Source organism: Gorilla gorilla, chromosome 5 (assembly GCF_029281585.2).
Source record: "Gorilla gorilla gorilla isolate KB3781 chromosome 5, NHGRI_mGorGor1-v2.1_pri, whole genome shotgun sequence".
Taxonomy (NCBI): Eukaryota; Metazoa; Chordata; class Mammalia; order Primates; family Hominidae; genus Gorilla; species Gorilla gorilla.
This window is the reverse complement of record NC_073229.2, coordinates 51631330-51656874: the sequence shown is the minus strand read 5'-3', so window position 1 is coordinate 51656874 and position 25545 is coordinate 51631330. Positions and strand designations below refer to the sequence as shown.

The window sequence follows — 25545 nt, the reverse complement described above, 5'->3', positions numbered from 1 at the left end:
CTGAGGAGGCAGTCCCCTGACCCAGCCTCCTGAGGTCATCTGGAACCCGAGCTGGGGGCCGTGAGCTGGGGGGTGTGAGCTGGTGGTCGTGAGCCAGGCTCAGCCTCTGAAGTCCAAGCCCAAAGGTGCACATTTGGCTGATCCACCAGACTGTTGGGTCCTAGCCTGTCTGGCAGGACACGGGACTTACAGCCCAAGGCCTGGCTGGGGCTGGGCCCCGTTTTTCAATGTCAGCAATTTGCTCCCTGTTTCTCAACACTAAAGACCCTGTCAACACCTTGGAAAAGACCAGGGGATGCTGGCAGCCAAGGAAGCCTCTTGGAGCTTGAAGAGCTACATCCCCTGATAATGATGGTGGGCACGGGGCAGCCAGGTCTGCAACCTTTAACCAACACAATGACTGGGTAAAGAAAATGGCATTCCTTTATTTGGTTGACTGCTTTTAAAAAATTGCTCACATGCCCAGTCTGGCTTAAAGTTCATTTGGAATCAGGAAGAGTCTCCCCAGACCCCAGGTGTGGCTGGCTCCTGTCTGCAGAGAGGGGCTCATTGTCCTCCTGGGTGTGGGTCGTGGCTCCTCCTTCTGGCCGGAACAGCACTCTGGCTGGTGCTCTGAGCTGGTTGTAGTTCCACGCGGTCCAGTCTAGTGTCCACACTGAAGTGACCCCCACCATGCTGGGCACCTCTGTAGCCACACAGCCTCCTGGGTCCTGCTTACAGCACATGGAATCAGGGCAGGTCAGGAAAACCAAGCCTTAGTGACCTCCTCAGCCTGCCTATGCAAGGTGGCCAAGGGGCAGGTGTGTGCCCAGGTGGCCATAGGGCCACTCGCCCTTCATTGACTTTACTTAGCTTGTGATGGTTCTCCTGCTCTGAAGCAGAAACATGAAGAAGGGTTTTTCTCTTTATTCTCCTTCCCAGAATCCTTTGGTGCAGGCTGGGTCAAGTTTTTCCCTTCTCTTTTCCTACCCAGACCTCACTTAAATAAAAATTCTTTACAGAGTCCAACTCACCAAGCCTGGCCATCAGCAGACTCCTAAAAATGATTCAGGAAGGTAGACTCTCTTCTTTCAGAACCAAAGCCTAGGTTGCTACCTCCTGGGATTGCAGCAAAAGCCTTGCTACAGAACCAGGAGCTGATGATTACCTGCACCACCTCTTTCATTTTTTCTAGAACAAACCAGAATGCTTCCATATCAACTTAGCCATAATGTCAGGCCACCTCTCTCTCCACTTGTGTTGTGGGAAGTCAGGAACCCCAAATGGAGGGACCGGCTGAAGCCATGGCAGAATAATTGTGGATTGTGAAGATTTCATGGACATTTATTAGTTCCCCAAATTAATACTTTTATAATTTCTTATGCCTGTCTTTACTGCAATCTCTGAACATAAATTGTGAAGATTTCATGGACACTTATCACTTCCCCAATCAATACCCTTGTGATTTCCTATGCCTGTCTTTACTTTAATCTCTTAATCCCATCATCTTTGTAAGCTGAGGAGGATGTATGCCGCCTCAGGACCCTGTGATGATTGAGTTAACTGCACAAATTGTTTGTAGAGCATGTGTGTTTGAACAATATGAAATCTGGGCACCTTGAAAAAAGAACAGGATAACAGCAATGTTCAGGGAGCAAGAGAGATAGCCTTAAACTCTGACCGCCAGTGAGCCAGGCGGAACAGAACCATATTTCTCTTCTTTCAAAAGCAAATGGGAGAAATATCACTAAATTTTTTTTCTCAGCAAGGAACATCCCTGAGAAAGAGAATGCGTCCCTGAGGGTAGGCCTCCGAAATGGCCACTTTGGGGGGCGGCCGTCTTTTATGGTCAAAGCTGTAGGGATGAAATAAGCCCCAGTCTCCCATAGTGCTCCCAGGCTTATTAGGACGAGGAAATTCCCGCCTAATAAATTTTGGTCAGACCGGTTGTCTGCTCTCAGACCCTGTCTCCTGATAAGATGTTATCAATGAAAATGCATGCCCGAAACTTCATTAATTTTAATTTCGCCCCGGTCCTGTGGTCCTGTGATCTCGCCCTGCCTCCATTTGCCTTGTGATATCTTATTATCTTGTGAAGCATGTGATCTCTGTGACCCACACCCTATTCATACACTCCCCCTCCCCTTTTGAAAATCACTAATAGAAACTTGCTGGTTTTACGGCTCGGGGGGCATCACGGAACCTGCCGACATGTGATGTCTCCCCCAGACACCCAGCTTTAAAATTTCTCTCTTTTGTACTCTGTCCCTTTATTTCTCAGACCGGCCGACACTTACGGAAAATAGAAAAGAACCTACGTGAAATATTGGGGGTGAATTTTGCCCTATATCTGGCTGAATTTCCCCCAATACAGTTGTATTCCTGGGTTTGTTCCCTTGCTCCCAGATGGCTTTTTCACATGGAAACTGGCTGGTCCGAGACCTTTGTGTGAATTCTCCTCTGTGGAATTCACCATGGTGGTGAATGTTACCCTAAGTCCATGAAGACATCAAAGCCCTATCCCACCTTGAAACCACTGGTCCTTGCTCTTGTGTATGGATTCAGAGCCCTGCCACCAGCTCCTCTATACCTCCACACTCTTCAGCCAGGGACAGCATTTTAGTCCCCTTCCTGTTCCCAGCCCAGTCTCCTGGGAAGCAATTCTTGCCCTCTCTGTTACCCCATTCTGCTAATAGGGTGCCCAAGTCCCCACAGTTACTCCTCTGCCTTCCCCACTGTCAGGGTCCCAAGTGCCTGGGTTTCTGCATTGGTGACTATTTTGAGCTAATTCTTAGTTCCCATCCCCCTTAACTTCACCTGCTCTAACTTCCTAGGTCTATGTATCCCCAGAAACCTAAACAGCTTAAGGATGCTTTAACCCCTTAACAAGGATGTTTTGCATCTCAGAAAACCCAATCCCTGATTCTTACAAAAGTGGCATTTCTGAAAACTTTTGAAGTCAGACACCTTAGCTTGGATTCCATTACCCCACCCAGGGGAACCTGTGAACCAGACCATAAAGAGGCAGGATTGTCCCAAGCAGGGCCCTCCTTTGAAGGCCTTTTTTGTTGGCATTCCTGCTCAGAAAACTCCCTCCTGCATCACCCACTGAGGTTTGCATAAGGCCCTCCACCAGCTCTTCTCTGACCTGTGGGAGTCGAGTCCTGAGGCTGCTGGGGAGTCTGAATGACCAATACATGGACCCTGTCACTGCCTCCACCCATCCCCAGCTCTACACCCCAGCTTCCAACTGGGACAGCTGGCCTCACTTTCAATGGGGCCCAGCTGTGCTGCTTGAGTCTCTGATTTTGGCTCCCGTCCAGCCCCACTGACTTCTTGCAGCTTGTGACTCCACATACAATATTCAGGACCAACAAGATTTCAGGTAACCTTCAGGAGACTCCAGAAAATCCAAAGTGAAAACAGAGCCTGAAGACCCATGAAGAATTCAGCTAGAGGAAATGCCCTTCTCACCCATCGATGTTTCTGGTTGGTCAGAGACAAATGTTTTGTGATCACTTTTGAGATTTCTTGAATCTTTTGAATATCCTTATGCTGTCCCCTTCTCTGTTCTTAGCTGAGAAGCATTTAAATTGCACAGGGACTCTGCACTTGACTGGGAGATAGTGAAAACGCAGGGAGCCAGAGCTCCCATCAGCAGCCACTGTGGAGGGGCAGGGAGAGGAACCGCAGAAGGTTGAGTAGGCGGTTGCAGCTGTGAACAGAAGAGGAAGCTGTGATGCAAGGGCAGGCGAGCCCCAAAACTGGGGCTTAGCCCAGGGAGGTTCTTGAGTTCGCTCAGGAAATAATTTGAAGGTGAGCCGGTGGTAGAAGAAAACAGCTTCATTAGGCAGCAGTTTTTCAGCTCCGTGACTGTCCCTGCAGAGCCGGGCTACCCTGTAACCAGCATGTCAAGAGTAGCAGCTCAGGGACAGTTCCACAGTCATTTTGACACCCACTTTTGATCACATGCCAATTGAGGGGTAGATTATGCAGAAATGTCTGGAAAAGGGGTGAGAACTTCTGGGCATTGCCATAGCAATGGTAAACTGCCGTGGCACTGGTGGGCATGTCTTATGGAGAGAGAGGTGCTTTTGGTGCCTCTTCTGTGTCAGCCAGTCTTCAATCTGGTCTGAAGTTGAGTCCTGCCTCCTACTTCAACAGGCCTGAGATCCCAAGGCACAAGCAAGAAAGGGACCATGGGGAATGGACCCAAGATCAGAAACAGGGACAGGACCTAACTGGCAAGAGTCCTGTCACTCAGGGGGACAGGGGACAAGGAGTGAGAAGTGACTGCGATGGGGAGCTGGGGTGACATGGGGGCAGATTTGGAGAATGGCTGGTCCATGCAGAGGAAATGTCCAATGGGGCACCTTGTTCCGTTGGAGACGGTAATGTGGGAGATGCTCACCAATTCCGAGCCTGATGGTCAAGGGTGAAGCATCCAAAGTCACGGCTCATTCTCCATTTCCTGGATCTAGACACCAAGTCCCAGAGGCTCCTTGAGGCTCAGACTTGAATGTTCTTTGGGGATGCTATAGGATGAGGATGGAAATTCCATTAGTGTTGTGGGGCCCAGCTAAGGCTGGGCAGGCAAAGAAGACGCAGAGGTAGGTGAAGGGCAATCTGCCCTCCTCCACCCTTTCTCTCCTTTGTGGAATTTTGCTCAGCATTGCCCAGCAGACACATTTTCAAGGGAAGGACTTCAGCCCCAAATTTTCCCACTCAGACCAGTGTCAGCTTGAGGCTCCTCTTTCCCAAGCCCAGAAATTTTCTCTCTTAAAAAGAAAAGATTCAAGCTCCCTAGCAAGCATAGAAAAAGGATAGGCACCCCTTAGAAGAAAGACACCAGTGTCATCAGCTAATTCCATGGTGAAGTTCTTAAGATCTTCCCCCGAGGATCCCTGCCCCACTCCTGCCTCCATTTACCAATACTTCCTGAACTCTGAGGTGGGGGAACCATGTGGGCTGGCGGGTAGAGGGGGATCTCAAGGTAGCCTCTTTTCCTTTAACTCCTCATTGTATTGGGGGCCCTGATGTGGCAGTGATGGTGTAGTTAGCTAGGAAAGAAAATGGGGCTGGGACTCTCGTGCTAAAGCTGGAAAGAGGTCAGGGTGAGCCTCCATCCAAAATCCCCAAAATGCTCGGGGGCCGGGGCAGACAGGTGTGACAGCCCTGCCTGTGCCTGGGCACCTAACTAAAGGCCTGTCTGGAAACCCTGCTCTCTCCCTGCTGCCCATTGCTAGACTGGCCGCTGTCTAGTAAACCCCATAGGTTCACTGTGCACAGCACCACACTTCCCACTCCATCAGAGGCCGGGGACCACGCCTCTCTCTCCCCGACCCTCAGAGTCCCCTCTGCACTGTCTGGCCCTCGAGGGCAGCAGGCCTGTGCCTGGGTAGGGGAGCAGGACTACACATTTTTGGTTCTTCTCCCTGCCTCTGGGGGTTCAGGCTCAAATGAAACTTGTGTTGCATCCCATTTCACAGATTGCTTAGCATACCATCTGTCAGGGGGCAAGCAGTGGCCGGCCCAGGCCCAGAATGGATTTTCTACCAGGGCCCAACAGGCCCTCTCCCCAGTGAGCAGCTCCCCGACAGGACAGCTCTATTCTGTCCTGGATGAGAGACAAGGAGGTTTGCTAGGACCCCACCCCAATCCCACCCCACTCGAGACTTGGTGCCTTCCCAAGTGCTGTCATCCACCCACTCATCCATTCAACAAATACTCACTGGCCACTGTCTATGTGGGCCCTGTTCCAGAAGCTGGGGCACAACATGGTCGAGAATGACCACAACCCTGCATGGAGCTTCCCTTCTAAGGAAGCAAGAGAGATACCCAACAAAGAGAAGAGGTGGATGAGATAAATTCAGACAATGATAAGTGCTGTGAAGAAAATACGGGGACCAGTGTGACGGGGCAGCCTTGGGCATGGGCCCAGGAGCCACAGGAACTCAGAGAAGACTTTTTCCAGGGGGATGTCTAAGCTGAGCTGGAGGCATGAGGATTAGCCAGTAGTGCACAGGAGAAAAAGTGTTTCAGGAGCAGCCAGACAGTTTTTGTTCTGGGAATGGATCTATACCTCCTGTGGCTGGAGTAGCAGAAGATCTCACAGGGAGAAAGGGAGAGAGGCCCAGGGGAGGAGGAATGGAGGGTGGAGCAGAGGCCTCCTCCTTAAGGAGAAGCAGCTGGCTGTCCTGGCCTCCTGAGAGGCCTCTCTGGACAGTGTCTGCCTGGCTTGTCTCTGATGGGATCCCTGCCCACGTCCTCTCACCAGGAGCAGCCCCTGCTGCCCTTGGCTCAAACTAGTATCACAAGAGAAGAAGCACAACAGCTTAAACCAAGCCCTGGCTAAAATCACATCTGAGTTCCTGTCCCCTACTTCCTACTCTGTTCTGTTCCCTCCTTAAACCATAAGACAATTTTAAGAAGAATCTATTAATCCCTCATTGTTCAGTTCAATCCCACGTGTCTTTACCGACCACCTGGGATGTGCCCTGTTTTCAGGCATGCCAGAGCCTGGCTGTGGGCCCCAGCTCTAGGCCCTGGAGGGGACGTCCTACCTTCTCTCCCTGTACCCTAAACCTGACCACTTCCCTCCTCAGTTCTGACCTCTGAGCTGAGCTGGCAGGGATAATGACGGATTCTATGTCCCCATGGTCTCGTATGCAAAGCAGTGACTCCAAAGCTCTCAGCCCATCCAATTTAGACAAGAGGTCTGACTTAGGAAGCCTCTTGGATCTGTCTCCTACAGTGTCCGAGCCTACACCCTTCCTGAGCGGACTTTCTCTTCCTGGTCCCCTCACCCCTGACCCTGGGTTGCCTGAGGCTTCTCTACATTCCCTTGAGGTCCCTTGAGGGCCCTAAGCACCCAGTCTAACCCCTTCATCACCCCTGGAGAACTCATCGCTTCCACCCAGAGATGCCTGCCATCAATCACCCTGTCATCTGCTGTGAGAGCAAATGTCATCGCTGCCTCCAGCAGGTGCCAGGCTTATTCAGTATCCATTAATATTGAACCATCAGCCACCATTACATACACAGGCAAGCAGCATGTAGGCCAGCTTCCCTGATTGCTACCAAAACCCTTCATTTATCCCCCCAGGTCAGGAGGGGGGTGGTGGGGCAGAAGGCCTTGTCCTCAAGAAGTTTATCATCTTGCTAGAAAGAAAAAGAATGCCTAGGGAACTCTTAGAGAGTAAAACAGAGTGACGCCTAAACAGAGCATAATAAAGGCTAAATGAATCTGGGCTGCAAAAAAAGTGGACTGGGGAGACTGTGTGGGCTGGAGTGGACAAAAGGGGTTTCGTGAAGGGGAAGGGCTCCAGCCAGGCCTTAAAGAGTGGACAGAGAACGAGAAAGAAAAGTGGGAAGTCGCAGATTCCTAGATACCAAAGAATAAAAAATGTCGCAGCACTCTTGAATGACACCATGGAATCCCTAGCACCGGGCAGAGGACAATCCTGCGGGAAATGAGGCTCTGCCTCTGGGGTCCTCTGTGTGCCTCCAAAGCCTGTGGTGGTTGGCCTGTGAGTCCACACCAGCTGAGAGCTGCTGGGATAAGGAACAGGTCAGGAGAGGCTCTGGCTGCAGGAGCTCAGGTCACTGGATTTGGGGACAGGCAGAGGGAGACAGGCAGTGTGTGTCCACCTTAGTTTCCAGGGAAGAGGTGCTTACCGCCTGCCTGGGAATGGGCTGACATGGACTGTGGTTGGTGCAGGCAGGCAGGCAGCAGGTAGGGAGGGGAGGGCAGGAGTTGGAGCCACAGCCAGAGACAAGGCCCCCAGAGTAGGCAGCCTGCAGAGCTACAAAACAGTGGCTGCAGAAGACAGGTTTCTACTGGATTGCTGATCCTTTGGTCACATGTGGTCCAAAAGTGTGGCCTCATCTCCCAGGCATCCTTCCCCGCTGCCCCCCAGGCCCAATGCCTGTCCCTCAGCCTCCCTGAGCTGGCCTGAACCGCCATGGAGGTCTGCATCTTCTCAGGCTGCTTCTCTCGGCCTCCCCCTCGCTATCTCCTTAGCCCCTTTATTCACTTGCTCCTGGATTCCAGGATCTCCAGCTCCAAATCAATCCATACTTAGCAAGCGTCCACTGCCGCCCTCTCCACAGGCCTGAGGCTGTTTCAGGTCACACAGCAGTTCCATTCTATCCCTCCCACCCCATGCCTGGAGATGTGCATTTCAGCCCCAGTGTTTTCATCCTACTCTCCTGTACATCCTCATTTCCATTGCAAGCTGCAAGACACAGTGGGGCTCTGAGACCAAACGCAAAGGCTGGACGAATGGCTCTAAGCTGCTGGGAGTGAAGCGTGAATCAGGGCAGTTTTTCAACCAAAATAGGAAAAAAATACAAATCAGCATCAAACTGCATGAGATTCTGATGGCCACCAACCCTGTGACAATCAGTGATCAGGAAGACATGGAAAGGCATTCAAAAAGAGGGAGGCAACAACAAAATTGATCTGCCTAATCTGACAACTGACAGGCCTGGGGCGTGGCAGAAAAGCCAAGTATGTAATAATCTCTCCACAAGTGCCACCAGACTAGAAAAGCGAGTGTTGACACGGAGTGGTTGGCGTGGAGTATCGATGAAGGCGAGTGGAAGAACTCAGGCGTTGGCCTTGGTGAGTGGTGAGGGGCCACGACAGAGTAAAAACTCTGCAGCAAGATAAGAGACTAGGAGGTGCCCACGGGTCGGTTAAACACACAGTTCTACTGTACGTAGATAAGCAAACAGCTGCAGCAAAGCTGTGTCCTCCTTAATCACGATATCCCATCTTATTAATTGCCCTGAAATGTCCCCAAAGCTTCCTAGAAGGCTGCCCTTCCAGGGGCATCACTTTTCTGGGTGATTAGTTCAATGCGTCGTCCCTGAGCATGGCCACTCCCACCCACCCTCGGGATGAAATGTCCTTCTCTTGGCTCCGACTGCCAACTCTCTCATCTGGATGAGACACCGAGGTGCGGCTCTTTGTTAAGACACCTGGCAGCGTCCTCAAATATAGAGTTTTCAAATCCACAGAGAGAGGAAAGGAACTGGGCTCATTCTCCAAAGTGACAGACCCTGGAGTAGGTGGGCTCTGTGATGGGGCATTGAGGCTCCCGATACCCACATAATAATATTTAATGCTGTGGTGGCAGAGTGGGCCCCAAATATACCCCTAAAATACCTCATTTCAGGAAGAGGAATGATGATGAAATGTGGTCATTGGTAAGGAAAAATATCAAAAGGAACTGTTTAAAGAGCAAAAACTCCACAGGAAGCCTTGGAGAATATTTGAAAATGAAAAAAACAAAACAAAGCAAAACAAAACAAAAAGCGTCCTGCAGAACAAAAAGACTAGGCCCATAACTGGATGTCACAGGCAGCTAAATGCAGAGCCTTAGAGGCCACTGGGAGCAGGGAGCCTGCTGGGAAAGAGGGCTGGAGAGGGGGCCTCATTCCCCACCCACACCTGAGGGGCTCCTCACAGACCTCAGAAGCAGGAATTAAAGAATGTTCAGGGCTACAGAAGAGTTCCATCAGCCTAGAATGAGAGCGGGACACACAGAACCCCAGACACACACATTTTGCAAATGAATGACAGACGTCCATCCAGTCTGCCGATGACACACAGAGGTGAGGGAGAAGCAACATGGAGCACCCTGTCCAAATCGGCCTTCTCACATCCAGAGCCTGGCCACCCCGGGTTGTCTTCCAGAAACCTTAGACACTTTAGCCAGGAGTGATGCCTCTACCCTTCTTGCCAGAACTTGGGCAAAGCCCTGGTCACAGATGATGTACACCCAAGAACTTTGAGCACTAGAACCCTCTTTACCCACCATAGGCACTGTGACTATTGTTAATTTAACACTGTTATGAAAGCCTCAGAATCCTTTTTCTGGTCCAGACATTGCAAGGCCTCAGGAACATTTGCCCCCAAAACCCACAGCAGGGCTGTTTTGAATCCACTGCACATCTCTGCGTATATTACAAAAAGGTATCCCCCTCTGGGTGGATCCAGGGCAGCTGGCACCCTGCTCAGCCTGCTGCTTGGGGCTGGGTCTCTGCCCCACAGATGAGCCCCCCAGTGCAGGGTGCAACTTGCAGAGCCATGGGTGGAGAGCAGAGGCTTCCGGAAGGGAAATGGCCTTCCATGTTTACGGTGTGGTTGACCATCTGGATGGAGGGCAGGGGACCGGGACAGAGGCGGAGGCTCTTTCCCCTGAGCAGGGGACAGGAAGGATCACCACCACTTTGACAGTTGCCGTTTCTGGCTGACCACAGGGTGGACCAACATCTATTACAGGTAACTGCAGAAGTGACTGGCCTTGAACCCCAGTGGAATTGCTTCATGTTAGTCTTTTTGGTTTTAAGTCAATTTTTGATGCAAGTAGAACAAACACACAGAAAAATGCACACACGTGTCATAAATTTCCAGGCCAGTGCATTTCAACGACTGACTGGACCCATGTGACTAGCATCTAGGTCAGCAATCAGAATAGTACCAGCCTCCCTCCCTGGACTTTCCTGTGACCTCCCTCCCCAAACATAATCATTAACCTGGAATCTAACCCCACAGATTATGTTTGCCTGTTTTTTGAACCTTACACAAATGATTGCTAATAATATTTAGCCCTTTTATGTGAGACAGTTAGGTTTGGAAGCCGTGTCATGCAGTTGTATTCCATTGTAGAAATACACAATTTATTTATCCATTATACTGTTAACGGGCATTCAGGCAGTTTGACTTTTCAACTTTTTTTTTCTGATTACAAAGATAATCAAATAGTCATTGTAAAAAAAAAAAAAAGAAAAAAGTTCCCATTTTCCAACCTCATGGAGGGCTCCAGGGTCTCTCTGGATTCTCAACATCCAGGCTTCCCTTCCTTCTTTCACTTCTTGGAGCTACTCTCGCCAGCATCCACATCGCTGGGCCTTTGTCCCTACAGCTCAGCTCAGCCTCCTTACAATCCCCAACCCAGGCTAGTGTCCGCTCTGCCTTCCCACCCCAGCTCCACAGGCACTCAGGCTGCAGGAAAGCTGCTTCCGCACAGCCACAGCGCCAAGAACCTCTGCCTCCCTCTCCAGCTGGGCCTCGGGGCCTACCCTTCCACTTGCTTTGATCAGCTGCCTCACCTCTTGCAACCTCCTCTGGGGTTTTTGCAACCACTAGCCAGACACTCAGAAAATATCCTCAGCAGCTATTTCACTGAGGAAAGTAGGGCCCAGAGCCCAGCGGCCTTCGCCTGCCTCCTGACCTTCCCATGTACCAGTTGACAGGGCCTCCTCTCTCCCAAGGTCTGGCCCTGGACCCTCCTCCCCAGCCTCTCCAGGATTTCAGCCCTGCAGTCTTCTCCCTCGATCCAGAAATCCTCAACCCCTCTCCTCTCTAGGGCATCTTCCACTAAGGCTGCTAGTGGGCCACTCCTTCCTTCCCTCCTGGGGGCAACAATGTGCCCTCCACTCACCCCACAGCAGCAGCTTGTGCTGAGCTCACCAGCAGCCTTGCTAAATCCACGGGACACTGCTCAGGCCTCCAGCACATAATATTTAGGTGGCATTTGACATTGCCACCCATGCTGTCTGTTGAGACTTGTCCCTTAACTTCCTGGAGTGCCACTTTTCCTAATTGCTCCCTTTCTACACCCGACCCCACCATTTTTTTACCCTTTTTTAACCAGTCCCTCCACCTGCCTCTTAATGACAACTTTCTCCAAAATTCTGGGTTAATCTCTTTCCTTCTGGGGCTTCTCTCTTAAGACAGAATGTGGGAAACTCTCACACCTCTCCCATCCCTGGTCCCACTCTTCTCCCAGAATTCAGGCCTCCTATCCAGCCATTCTACCTAGAGGTCTCAGAAGGGCCTCAGAATCTCAGGGAGTTTCCTTTTGAATCAAAGCATATTAGAATTTTGCATTTAGGAAATAAGCCAACAAGTGTTTTCGCAATACAAGCTACCCAACGTAGAGCTCGGCAAAACCTTGGCAGACGGGCTGCAGAGCAAACAGTCTGTCCTTCCCGAGCCTCCAGGGCGCGAGTCATCCTAGGTGAGGTGCGCTTCCCAAAGTGCCTGAAAGGTGCATTAGAATTGCTGGCAGAGCATGAGGTTTTTCCATTTACGGAGAGGAAACCTGGATTTAAGAGGTTGAGAAACGACACTGGAGAGAAGGACTGTATCCGCCAGGGAGCCAGCAGGAGCCGAAACCCTACCAAACCAGGTATTTTCGGCAGAGCTCAGTGATCTGACTCTTTATCATGACAAAAGTTTGGACCTTCTGCCGTGAGTAGAAGACAACCTGAAAGAGCAAGGGTGTGCAAGGTGGGTAAAGAAGGTTCCATATACAATGAACAGACTCAGAGAGGGCAGCCAGGCCAGAGCCATGCCTTCCCCTGAGGGATGCAGGCAGCCCACGCTAGCCAGCAGGGAGATGCCTGAAGAGATGTCTCTCCGACTTCATTTTCCTGGCGCAGCCAGTGCCTCTCCAATGCAAATGCAAGATATTGGGCACAGGGATCTTGCTGGGAACAGGCCCTGGAGAAGAATGTGAGAAAGAGCAGAAACAGGGGGACTACATCAGCACCATTCAAGACATCCAAGACAGACTGAGGATCGTCATGGACACTGCAGTAGGGACCAGGAAGTAAACTAGAAGGACCCAGTGACCTTCCTGGAGCCTTCGTCCCTTCCCCTTATTGACTCTCCTTTTGTATTGTCTGGACGAATTGCCAATGAAGCCCTCACTTGAAAGGGTCTGTGTGTTTGTACCACTGCAGGGAAGGCTAAGGGAAAGGCAGGGGTGGGCAGGATCCAGACAGCCTGCCTTCCTCCCACCTCAGTGCCGTCCCTAAACTGTCTGAAAAGTGTCACCTGGCTAAGCAAGAAAGCCACTAGAGGCATGGGGTAAAGATGAAACAGGCAGGTCCCTGGGGGCTGGGTTTTTAAGGAGGAAGAAATCTGAGACAGAAAGATGATGTTTCAAAAATTTGTAAGGATAAGAGAAATGGTTTACCAAAAGCAAAACCCCAAAGCAGGGCTGAGCATGTGTGTTTCTGAGTGCAGAACTGTTACCAGTGGGGTGGTCAGAGGAGGCATGCTGGAACCTGTCTTATTGAATGCTATTTTCAATGGGGAAATGGGATACACAAAAGAGAAATGACAACAGTGGGTGGTTAGATTTTCAACCACAGGGAGAGAAGCTGCAGAAGGACCAGCCCAGGGCGCAGGGAAGTAGATGACAGATTCCGAGTGGACAAGTGTAAGGTGTGGCCCTGAGATAAGGAGGAGGATCCGGGTGCCGCTGAGCACAGGAGGCCAATAGAACGATGGAGGACGAACAACCAAGCAAAATATAGCCTCATCTGACACTTCACCCAAGCAAGGTGTTTCCTCACAGGAAACCCACTCACTCTGTTGTCGGTGAAGCAAGATGTTACAAGGCTTTTTCTAGTCCAGAGAAGGGTGTCAGGCAGCTGGGGATGGGGGTGTTCTAGAAAGAAGAGGGCTGGGCTGAGCTGTGTGTAGCATCTATCCAGTCTTTTAAGGATATGTCAGCAGGGATCATGAATCAGCCTACGAATACTACGATATCAGGGCTAATGCATCCCTTGGGCTGCAAGAACCCATTGAATAAAGCAGGTAAGCTCTTCTGTCTGTAGAGTATTCTATGCTAAAAATAAATTTGAAGAAGGGTTTAGATCCACTCAGAGAGAGCCCTATAAGGATAATGGAGGGAGCAGTGGGACCCTGCTGGGAGCTCAGCAGCAGAGAGGCCTAGTCCTGTGGCTGAACTGCAAGTCTGTCCTTAGTGCCCCTGCCCTGGCAGAAGCTCTAGCTATGGCCTTTCTTACAGTTCAGGCCACACAGTGTGCATAGCATTGCTAGCTGCAGGCTCTTCCTGTGTGTGGTGAATGAAAGGCAGGCAAAGGTTTGTGAAAAACCAGAATGGTTTCCAGGCAACTGTGAGACTGCTGGTCCCAGCAGAAAGCAGTGTGCACTCATGAGCTGAGCCCAAGGCTCCAGAATGGGCTGTGACCAAGGCCAAGCCCCGGGAGGGGTGGCTGGGGGGTGTGGCCAGGCAAAAAGTCACCCCACACTTCCAGTTCATGGCCCAGCCTCAAGACACACCTCCCAACCCCCAATAAACCACTGGTGCTCTCTGCGAGGCCCTTCTGAGAACCCTAACTACTCAAACCTCCAGCATTTGCGCAGTGGGGAGGTGGGGAGGAAAAAGGAAGGAGCCCTATTCTCCGCAACGGTGTCCCTTCTTTCCCCTCAAAGGAGCCCCTTGGAGTTGAACTGCAGGTGAGGTGAGCACACGTCCACGTTCCCACTCCCGACCTTGGAAGCAGATCCACTTCCAGGACTTTCTGCTTTCCACCCTTCCACCCTGGACCCTCTTCTAAGCAGCTTTGCACTTTCCCCGCCTGTAATTCTCCCCTACCATGACCTACTGCGGCTCCTCGGGGGCCACCTGCAGACTGGAAGAGTAGATCCTCCTTCCAGCGTCCTCTTTTCCCACCATTGTCTCACTCCCATGCCTCACTTCGTGTTCTCCTTCTCTCCCCTTCCCTGCTGGGAGAAGAAAGGGGCAACACCCCATCACCTTCTGGCTGGCTTTCACCCAGCCTTGAGGGCATCCCAAAGGCTTTCCAGGACAAAAGGAGGAAAATATTTCCACCAGTGACTTTCCACACCCCCACAAATGGCTCCTGCCTCTAGCCATTCCAAAAAGACCATTCCAGACTCAGAGCAGCCCACCTGCCCAAGCGGATGTTAGGCGGACAAGCCAAAGGCTCTAGGTCATCTCCAGCTTCCTTCGGAACCTAAAAAGCAGAACTTGATTGCAATCGTCATGCTGATGGACATGAGTGCATAGGGGACCTGCCACACCCACACCTCAAGGGACAGGGAATGAAGACCAGAATAGTCAAGCCAAATGACGAAGACCAGGATACTCAAGTCAAATGACAAGGTTGGTGGTAGAGGGAATGGGACTGGTGAAAAAGCAGGTGACACTAAAAAGTGGAGCTCAATCTGAAAAGTAAAATGTGGGAGAGGGGCAGTGTGTCGAGGTGGAAGGAAAGGCAGCCTCCCTGAGAGCCACAGAGTGAGCCCAGGCCATCACCACCCACCTCCACCCAGGCTCTTCTGCACCGCTGAACCACCATTGCCCCCTGGACCTCTTCTTTCTCATGCTTCAGAGTGGCCCAACGACAGGAAGGAGCCATCAGAGGGACTGCTGCCGTCTAACGGGATCCCCTAAGACTTGGTGGAACCAGATGTGTCTAGTGATTGCCCTGCAGTAGCCCTGACTTCTTTGGGGGTCACATTTTCCTCGGGGTATGACTGTCTTCCAGCCCTGCCACTGTGTTCATCTACCTCTTCCCTCAGAAATGTCCTGGGGCTTCTGCTCCTCTGTGTTCACCATGTCTGGCTCCTCACGGAACCCTGTCTCTTGGCACTGTATCTGCTCCACCCGTTCCTCTTTAGCCTTCTTGTTTCTTTGTACTTGCATTCAGTGGGCGAGGGCCAAAATCCAGAGCTGGTCACAAAGGAGAGTGCCATAATCCTGGGGATAGAGCCTTGTGATATCTGAGGACAGATGTCCCCTGCTCTTTCCCCTGCCCTTCCCCTTGGCTGGGTAGCAGCCTGTGAGCCCAGAGGGGATTGGGAAGGCAGGCCACGTTGCATGAGGAAGCCGCAGACACTCGCTTCCTGGCGTCTCTTCCCCTTATCCAAAACCTGTCTTTCCCTGAGGGTGGCTCCTCTTCCAAGTCTTCTGAAATTTACAGTAAGGCTCTTCTCTTTTCTATCTTCCCTCAGGCAAGGCCTCCAGGACTGTGCCTTACTGGCTTCTTTGCTCTCGCTCCTGACCATTCTAACCCCTCTTGCTGATGCTTCCCTCTTCCTCTTGGAGCCCTCTCATGCCACATGACCATCTCCTTCCCATCTTCATCTATCAACAACCCGATGTACTTCCACATTTACATCCCCACAGGAGCTTATTAGAAGAATGCCTAGCACATAGTAGATGCTCAATAAATATTTGTTGAATGAATGAATGGAGAGCTCTGGCCTCAGACTCACCAGTTTTATCTCTGCCCCATACGGCTCAGCCTAAACAATTGTATCAACCCCCAACGGGACTTGTTGCTCATCTCCAATTCTGCAACCCATCCCCACAGCCAAACCTTGAACCCAGCATTACCTGTGGATCCCCCGCCTTGGCTTCCCACCACTCCCTTCTCTGGAAACACGTTATGGCTGCTCATCCCAACTTGAAGCTCTTCAGTTACATATCATGTTTTTCTCTACCTCATGGTCAATCTGTTTGAAACCCTTGGTTCCCTTTTCTTTATGCTGGGCTTGCCTTGCTGGTCTCCAGCCTTGGAACAGTGGAACCTTTCATTTTCTCAAGTCTTATACTTTAGCTCTGCTAAGAGAAAAATGCGTAACTACCAGTTTCTTCCATCACAAATATATAGTTCACAGCTCAGCAGGGCAGGGCCCCCTCTGCTGCTGCCTACCAGTCAGTTTTGCTAATTCCCGCTGGCCCTTTTCCTCCCATTCCCAGAGTTTATCATTACCCTCAAACTCTCGTCCCTATCAGTTGACAACATCCACTCTTAGTTCACTGATAAACACCTCGGCCATCAATTGTGAACTCCCCCCTAGCCCTCCAGCCTCATGTCATCTGTCCATGTCTCCCATTACCTCCAATGTGCTCCTTGCCCTTTTGTAGGGTTATGCCTTTCCCTGGGCTTTGGGACATGCCAGCCTTTCTGCTCACCCCAGGCTGGCCCGGCAGCCAAGTATCCCTCTCCCCTGATTTATGTTAAGTTCCTTCTGCCCTCACCTCCCTCCCCCACAGCCTACCTCCCATTAGATTTAAACCTTCCCTCCACTACCCCCCTTCCTTAAGCTAGCGTCCTCTTTCAAAATTGCCATTTATCAGAATTATCGGAGGATCTTCCCAATCTATGGAAGGCCCGCCCACCCTTCCTGTCCATTTCATCTGGCATAATTGGCCTCCTCTCCCACCAGCTCATGGGTCTCATCCCCCAGAGACTCAGTCCCCTCTTCGTTGCCACATCCTACAACCTTTCCTTTTCCTTTTTATTACAGAAGAAATCCATGTTTATTTCAAGAACACTGAAGAGTCAAATGTGTGAGTTCCTCTCACCCTGCCCTGAATGGTGTTAAAGGTGGAGCATGTGTCCTTCCAGAGTTTACTACACGCAAACATAATGTAGTTTTATGCACATAAGTAGGAGTTGGTTTCAAAAACATATATGAGATCCCAGTACACATATTATTCTGCAGCTTGCTTCATTTCAAGCCATGTACCAACATGGTTCCACATCAGATCAGTGTACCTGCCCAGCCACACTCTGTGAGACTGCACTGCACCCCATTCTGTGGATGTGCCATGAGTGTAAGGGCTCCCCATTTAGCAGGCACTCAGGTTGTTCCCCATGTTTTTAAACACTGCCAGGCTGCCACAACTATCCCTTTATGCTTATCCTCACGGCGTTCTGTATTATTTCTGTTGGAGAGAGTCTCAAAAACGGCTCTGCTTTTTATTTCTATTTAAATATTTTTTGTTAGATGGCCCTCCAGAAAGGCTGCACCAGCTTTAAAACCCTCGGTTCCCTTTTCTTTATGCTGGGTGTGCACTTTACCTCAGCCCTCGAGGGTGCCTCTGCCCACACCTGGGCCAGCACCCAATAACGTTTCCCTCGTGGCATCTGCAGCAACAGCCCTGCCCGCCCCTTCCAACTCTGCCCCCAGCCCCCAGCAATGGCACAGACATTTCTCGTTACGTTACTCCTTTGGTCTTCTTCTCGAACCTCCTCTCACTCCCCCTCCCCCTGATACTGGGCCATCTTCCTCTGCCAGCCCTTCACTGTTGTTCTGTAAGTTTCTCTGGGTTTCCTCCCCCATCACCTTTATGCCCATGACAGTCAGACGGGCCTCCCACTCCCTCTGCGCCTCACCCCTCTTCTCTCCCTGGGCCACCTCGCCTCGTGGTACAGGGCAGCCAAGTCATCCAAACCAACTGCCCAATGAACGAGGGCTACACAGGTGAGTGTGCGGAAAAGGAGAGAACTCACATCGACCCTGGCATTCATGCATTCTACAAATATTTATTGAGTACCTATTAAGTGCCAGAGGCCGGGAAAGATATTCAGCTCAATTAGGTGAGGTCTGTCTTGGAGGCGAGGGAGACATTAATCAAATAATCACACAAATCAATGTTGGGTTTCAAATTGTGCTGGGTGCTATGAGGGAGTGGCTCACAGACATGTCCCTGGCAGCTGCCTTGCCTGAAGGAAACGTGTTATCCAGGGAATGGCATTGGAACTGAGACCTGAACAGAGGGCAGGGTTTGATCAGATGAAGCAGAGGATGAAGAGCTCTCCATGTTGCTACAGCAGGCCTGGGCCAGAGGGCCGTGAGGCACTTCATAGAGGCCTTGAGAAGAGGCCTGGGAAGCCCGGGGTAGGATGGCAGGCGGTGGGGGAGAGGAATGTGTATTTATGAGACACGTGCTCTTGGCCCTGCCTGCATTTCTAGCCAATCTAGAAATAACAACAGGAAAGCACTCACTCCCAGCACTGGCCCCTCTGAGACCAGGAGACCTTGGGTTCAGCATGCACTGATGGAGAAGAAGCAGGATGCAGAGGCCTTTACCCCCTCTCTCACTGATTACATGGTTATAGCCCTACACTCTGCCTTTGCAGATGCCATGCTTACCCTTAGCTGGACACTCAGATGCCTCCTACCAGTAACTGGAGAGAGAAAGTAAGCCTCTGGGTCGCAGCAAGGGGGACAGGCAAGGGTCAGGACAGCTTGGCTTTTGACCAATCCACACTTGCCTAGCTAAGCCCACCTCTGGCTTCCAGAGGCATGCCCCCACCATGTCCGGGAATGTGTGCCAGGCAATGCTTTCTTGCTGGATGCATGGGGAAGGGTTCTAGTTTTTCATTCACTTCATGTGTTCTGCTCTTGGAGTAAGGGCACCTCTCAATAGAGGCTAAGAAATGCTGATCCCTGTGGATAAGAGAGCCACTTAACTTGGCCATCGGCCACTGAGCCCATCATCCATCTAAAGTCTCTCCAAATACTGGTCAGATGGAGGTTTCCACAGCTGCCATTCTAAATGACAGGACATGTGACCGAGTCTGGAGCCCCATCCCAGCTACCCCTCAGCCTTCCTTCCAGCCAAGGACAACCCACTCTGCCCAGAGAGGCCACATTGCCCTCCAGCCAAGGGACCCCCTCCTTTCCACCCTAGGAAAGAAGTTCTGTCCTCTATCCCCAAGGAGACTGCATATCCTTCACCACCTCCACTGAAGTTTCTAATGTTAGATGGTCCTTCTCTTCACAGCACCTGCCCAAGTCTGTGTTTAGATGCCTCGAGCCTGATCCTTCCAACTAACATAGAAATGCCAAGGCCCGGCATACTTCCCTGGCCATCCTACACCCTTGTTGAAAGCCAGAGTCTCATGGACTTAAAAGTTCTTCAAAAATGAAGCCAGCTAGCTTCTACCCCCATGCCACAGCAGCCCTGCACAGATTAGTAAGCCCACTGTGACTCTGCTTAGTCCACCCTCCTGCCCATCCGCACTGATCACCAACCACTAAGCCCTGCCTGCAGGAGTCCAAGGAACTCACTAGGTCTCTGACTCAACCTCTAGTGAAGAGGGGGTTTCCCAGGAGTGAAGTACCTATGAGGGTTACTGCCCCTTCTTTCTGGATTTTGGCTCTGAAAGTGTGGAATAAGAGAGCGCACAGTGACTCTTCCACTTCTCAATCCAAGAGAACTCCATACAGTTCTGTTCTATTCCAATGACCTCTGATCAGAAGGAAAATGGCTATTGCAAAACACAGCACTGAGAGATTCTGAAAGAATCAAGCCAGGCCCTTTTGGAGATCAAAGCTTTCAGGAATTAATGCTCAGTTAATTCACGGAGAAAATGATGTGTGGGTAATTTCTGGAATCTTTTCACCTGGGCAGACACATGACTCCCACCAGAGCTCTCCCACCTGTTGCTTTGGGTGCCAGCCAGAAAGCATTGTCCCAGCCCGGGCTGGGTTCTAGCCTTGGGTCAAACGGGCTACAATGCCAATGAAGATGGTACTCAGCGACCTTGGTTCACCAGCAGAACCTGAGAAACCCTCTTCTACCTGAAAGGAGGAGCAGCCCCTTGAGGGCAGCACCTGCCAGTGAGTGTGGAGCCAGGCCACCCTGTCCTTACAAAACTCTTGCAATGTTTGATAGAGAGTAGACATCCGAGGGTATAAAGTACTTTTCCTGTGCATCTTCTCAATTCCCAGGTAGTCTCAGTGAGCTCGAACTATTCACCCAGAGAAGACAGTATGAACTAGATTTACCCTGGGCCCCTGACCAGGCCTGGTGGTGGCAGCTCCAACTCCATGCAGACAGGTGCTGGGCTGCCCTACCTGGAGAAGCTAGCCACCTACTCTGCCCAGGAATATCTTGGGTGTCCCCAGAAGCCCTGCTCCTTCCAAAGTTGAAAGCAATGGTGATATGCTGAAGACACTAGAACTCCACAGGAAACTGCTGAACAAAGGAGGCAAGGAAAAGGATATTCTTGGAATATCCAGAAAACCAAGTCGGGAGGGAGATGCTTAAGGGAAGAGAAGGGGCTATCTCCTAGGGAGTGGTCTAGAATCTTCCCATCACTGACACCCAACTTCTGCCCATTATCGGAGGTGCATCTGTCCCTTGGTGAGGGACAGGTAAGGAGGACTCCAGCAGAGCCTCAGCAAACAAGAGCTGTCTGCCTGCTGCAGGGGAGGGTGTATGTGTGACAGGGAGGGTTGGAGAAGGGGCTGCCTTCCACCACTTGTAGTCCTAGGAATCCATGGACACCCTTATTGTGGCTGTGGGCCAGTGTTCCAGGGGCACTTGTCCTGGGGTGGGAGGAAGGAGCTGTGAAGATGCCAGCCTACTAGGGACAGGGGTAGGACCAGGTGTGCAGCCTGGAACAAGGGACAGAAGGAGGAAGCAGCACCATCAGCACTTTTTCCTTAACACCTGGGTGTGGGTTTGGGTGTGCATTTCTTAGGCAAAGAGGCATCTCAGTGCATGTTTTAAGCTGCCATCTCCTCCTTTTAAGCCTCCTAGTTAATATCTGCTATGTGAATTATTTACTGGGAACAGATGTTAGAGTTTAAAGAGCACTGAGCAGAGATCTTTGGCTAATCAATTTGTTTTAACAGGTTTAAGTCTTTGTTACACACCCAATTGGAGATTTCCCCGCCACTGGAAGCCTGTGCTCCTACAAGCCTGTGTTACACATATTTCCAGCTCGCCCCAAGCTTGTTTCCTGCTCTTTAGCCCCTCCCCATCCTGGCCAAAGTGCCTCCTTCTCTTGATATTCTATTTGATCTGCAGAAGTCTAATTTGACCTGGAGAAAGAATTTTTCCTTCTAACATCAGTCCTCAGGTTGGACTAAATGGTCACTCAGTGAGATCTGGCCATGTCCTTCTAGGCTTTGAGTCATGTTTGCTGAAGCCATGCCAGTAAAATATTTCTGGGATTGAGAAGAAGTCAGCCTGACATTTTAAACAAACAAGGGCTGCAAGACTAAAAGACCCATCTCTGCCTCTCCCCAGGGGCGTTTCTCACTGGGTGGGTAGGGAGGGCTTCGAAGCAGCCTGTGAAGTGTGGGCAGCTTGAAACACACGAGGCAGCAAATCCAAACAGGCAAAGGCCTCACTCTCCAGTGCAATCTGGGAGGACTGATCAGGGAAGAACAGATCAGGGTGAAGAACAGAAAGGTGAGCTCTGATCCTGGAACTTCTTCCCTGCGCTCTGCCAGCTCCCACCTCGCCACCACCCTGGGTTCTGGAACCACGCCAAGCAGGGCAGAAACCGAAGTGCTTTTGGAAGTCCACAGGGATTCCCACACCCACCACAGCCCAATTTCATCTGCCCACAGTTGCTCCCTGAACTCAGTGGCTCTGCTGCAGCAGGGAGATGGTCTGAAGGACAGGCGTGGGGGCAGAAGGAGGTGAGTCATAGTGGGGTGATGCGCCTCACTACTAATCTATCTTCCCAACATCAATTCCACCCAGGGCCGTGGGCGAGGATCCCCTGGTGGTTCCGTACCATGAGGTTCTGTAGTTGCAGGGTGTGGTCTCCTCCTGCAAGTCCATCTTTACGCAGAAGGCTAAGGGAGGAGGTGGCCAAGAGGCTTGCTTCTGTTTTTGCCTGACCCCCCTGGGGTTTCACTGTCCCAGGACCGCTTTTGACATAGCTATCTTATGTTTGGGGCTGAGGTTCGTCTGTGGGTCCCACTGTAAACATTTATTGGAGACAAGTATCCAAGGAAGGAAGAAAACAGCAATAACTGAATATGTGGGTTTGTCACCCACAGGATGAGGCCAGGGAGGGTTTCTGTACAGGAACAGGTAGCTTGGGCTTGCAAGAGTCATACAAGGAGTGATGCCTTCAGACAGCTGACTCCCAAGTTCCATTTTCCCTGCACAGGTAAGGAACCATCACATACTTGACTTTGCCTCCCCAGAGGCCAACTGATGGGGAGGAATGGGCTTCCCTCGCTTCTTCCCAGGCAGAGCTGAGGTGACTGCATGGAGCTGGGGGCTCTGCCTCTCGCTGAAGTCCAGAAGAAAACATGCCTATGGCCTCAGACATGACAGAGTCTCCCTTGGCCTCGGCCAGTATTTGACAGTCTTAACCCCACCTGCAGAGGTGCCTGTGAGAGGGGTTCTTGTTCCCAGCCCCTAACACAGATGCCATCAGGGACCACTGTCCAGAATTCTCTGATAGTTCTGGAGGGTTTTTGGAGCCCTAATCCCACTGTTTCTTTTCTGTTCTGCTTGTAACAGAGCTCATCTTTTGGGGACTTCTTTCAGTGGGCAAAGCAAGGGGTCATTGTCTGAGTGGGAGCCTGGGCCTCTGCCACATGGGCCAGGAAAAGCTCCCTAGGGTCCTTCTGCCCAGAGGGAATTTGGCCAGGCAGGTGAGGGAGAGTCTGCCTCCGAAGAGCGTCTGAGAAGCAGTCATATTGACCCAACCTTTGCGTGTGGCTTATTGACAGCATCAGCACCCATAGCCCTGATCCACGTCAGAGACTCCCCACTTCAAAGCTCTTAAAGCCCTCACAGCACACATGAGTTCCTGTGGTCCTGGGGCACCCAGTTGCCTCAGGTCTTTGCTAGGGTCTGTTTCCTGGGCCTTGTTGGGACCAAAGTTTCTGCCACAGCCAATGAAACAAGACCAAGAGGAGAACAGCACAGCATCCAGGGAAGGAGGGGGCCTGGAGGCCAACAAGGGCCATTGCCCCTGGTGGGCGGGCAGCTCCAGAGAGCACCAATGGCTGAGAGGCTCAAGTCCCCAGCAAGGCGGCAAGGCCCTTCACTTCTTTCCAAACCTAAGGCTGTATGCACCATCAGGACCATTTGATCCATGCAATTGGTTTCCACCTCAAAGACGTTTCCCTTTCAACTCTAAACTCGGCAGGGCAGGCAGGCTCAGGGCCCCTTTACTTTATGAAATTAACCAAGGCTGACTAGACAGGCAAGGATATGTAGTCTCCATACATTTTTTTTTTAGGGAGCAAGAAGATACTTTTGTTGCCGGGGGGTCGGGGGGTGGGGGTCTTACGCCATGGCCCATAGACAATCGATGCCCACCCAGAAATCCTTTGTGGTTCAGGAGGAGGGGAATTTCCTGCCGGCTCTTGCATTCCTCAAAGGTATATACAATTAGCTATAAGTGTGAACAAATGGGGCCTGCTCAGGGGCCATTCTCCAGTAGTTAAAGCTCAAATTGATCTACTTCCTTGGATGCATTCTAAGATTTCACTTAGTTTCCCACCCTTTCTCTAACCCACTGCTGATACAGATCCTATTTATGTGCCTCTGGTTCTGGTTCTGGACTTCTTTAACATCTAGTAAGTATGTGCATGTGCATTGCCAGTGCCAACTATGTGTCAGTTCCATGCCAGGAGCTGCAGGAGGGCCCAGTGGGTAATGAGGCATTCGCTACCCTTTAGGGAGTCTGCCTTTGGGTTGAGAAAGCAGATAAACTTTAGGGCACAGCACTGCCTCAGCAACCTTGCACGTATCCACATGTGCCACACAGGCAGTCTTGAACCACAGCTAATTTGAATCAAGGCCACAGGAGCAAGGCGTTGACATCCTGTGATCCTCCCAGACCACCAGAGGATGGGAGGCTGGAAGTCCCTGCTCTGAGGCCATCTCCTACTAGCACCTTCTCCCCTGGGAGGCTACCATGAGGCAGTTTCTTATCCTCTCTGGGTTCTAGCTAGAGAATATCACAATGGAAAGAATGACTTTCCAAATTTCAGGATGAAAAAACTGAGGCACGAATAGTCACACTGCTGGATTCAAGCCCTGGTACCCAGAACCTTTGGAACTCAGGGGCAGACTCAAATTTTCCTCTGGTTTATTATGCAAATGAAGGCATTCCTCTGGGTATCTTAGTAAACAGCCAGTTAAGACCCCAAACTTCCCCTCTTCCCTTTGCTGACAGATTGCAGCACCCCTTTGCTGACAGATTGCCTGGTCAGGAACTGTCCCCCAAATGTAGTTGAGGACTGATAGCAAAAAGCTAATGAGACCACTGGTGCTGGGTGGCTTCTTGCAGCACGTCCCCTTCCTCTTCCCCTCCCCACCCTCCCCCATCCTGTCATCCTATGGCAGCCCCTCCTATTATTATTTAATAGCCCTGGCTGGCACCTGCCCCCCAACTGGAGTTCATCAGTGTTGAAATCTGATAGAAGCCCATCCATTTTTTTGCTTTTCTCAACCCCCAGGCCCCTCTCTGGTGAGCAGCCGCTGACTTCTGCTCTGTAAGAGCACGCTTTAATGCATTCTGAGTATCACACATTCTCCTTTTTGCCTCTTGCCACAGACCCCAAGGCATCTCCCCAAGATGACCACAGTTGTCCCTGAAGAAGCAGTCACAGCAAGCTCACTTCACAGGAACCAAGCTGTGGGCTGATCCTACAGACTTGAAAAGACAACTCAAAAAGGTATAAAGTTGCCAGATCCTCACCCCCAAAGTGTGGCACAATATTAACGCCTCTAGGCAGGCACGACTGCGTGCCTTCCATTTGGGGCGTGAGTCCTGCCTCCCTGGGCTGAGTGGCCTCCATGCCAACATGCTCTGACTAACGTGATGCCCCTGCAATGCCTGCGACCCTGCTGAGGCACAGCCCACCTCCTCTCCCTCTGGGACCAAGGGGTCGGCGAACTGAGAAGTTTTGGGGGTCTCCCTCCAGGTTTCCCAGCCTCCAGGAAAGCATCTCCCGGCCCCGCATCATCCCGCGTCCCCGTCCGAGGGCCCTTCTGGCAACCAAGGCCCTTATTCACCCTCAGAGAGGGAGTTACGGTTCTGCCAGCTCCAACCCTCTAAAGGCCGCGCGGCAGGACGGAGGCAGCCTTTAAGAACAGCAGTTACTCCAAGGCCGCAGCGCGTGGACAGCGGGCGTGTGGGGAGGGACCTGGTGGCCCTCTACGCCCCGGCCCCGCCCCCTCGCCCCGGCCCCGCCCCGGCCCC

General features: G+C 51.4%; 1 long non-coding RNA gene across 1 annotated transcript; it reads right to left on the bottom strand.

Annotated features, from left to right (window-relative positions):
• Positions 1-405: 405 nt before the first annotated feature.
• On the bottom strand, positions 406-25452 carry LOC101128105 (uncharacterized). The gene is made up of 2 exons (XR_008680608.2): positions 25359-25452; positions 406-4514 (listed from the first exon to the last, which is right to left on the bottom strand). It is a non-coding gene; the product is annotated as an uncharacterized lncRNA (long non-coding RNA).
• Between the last annotated feature and the right edge of the window lie 93 nt (positions 25453-25545).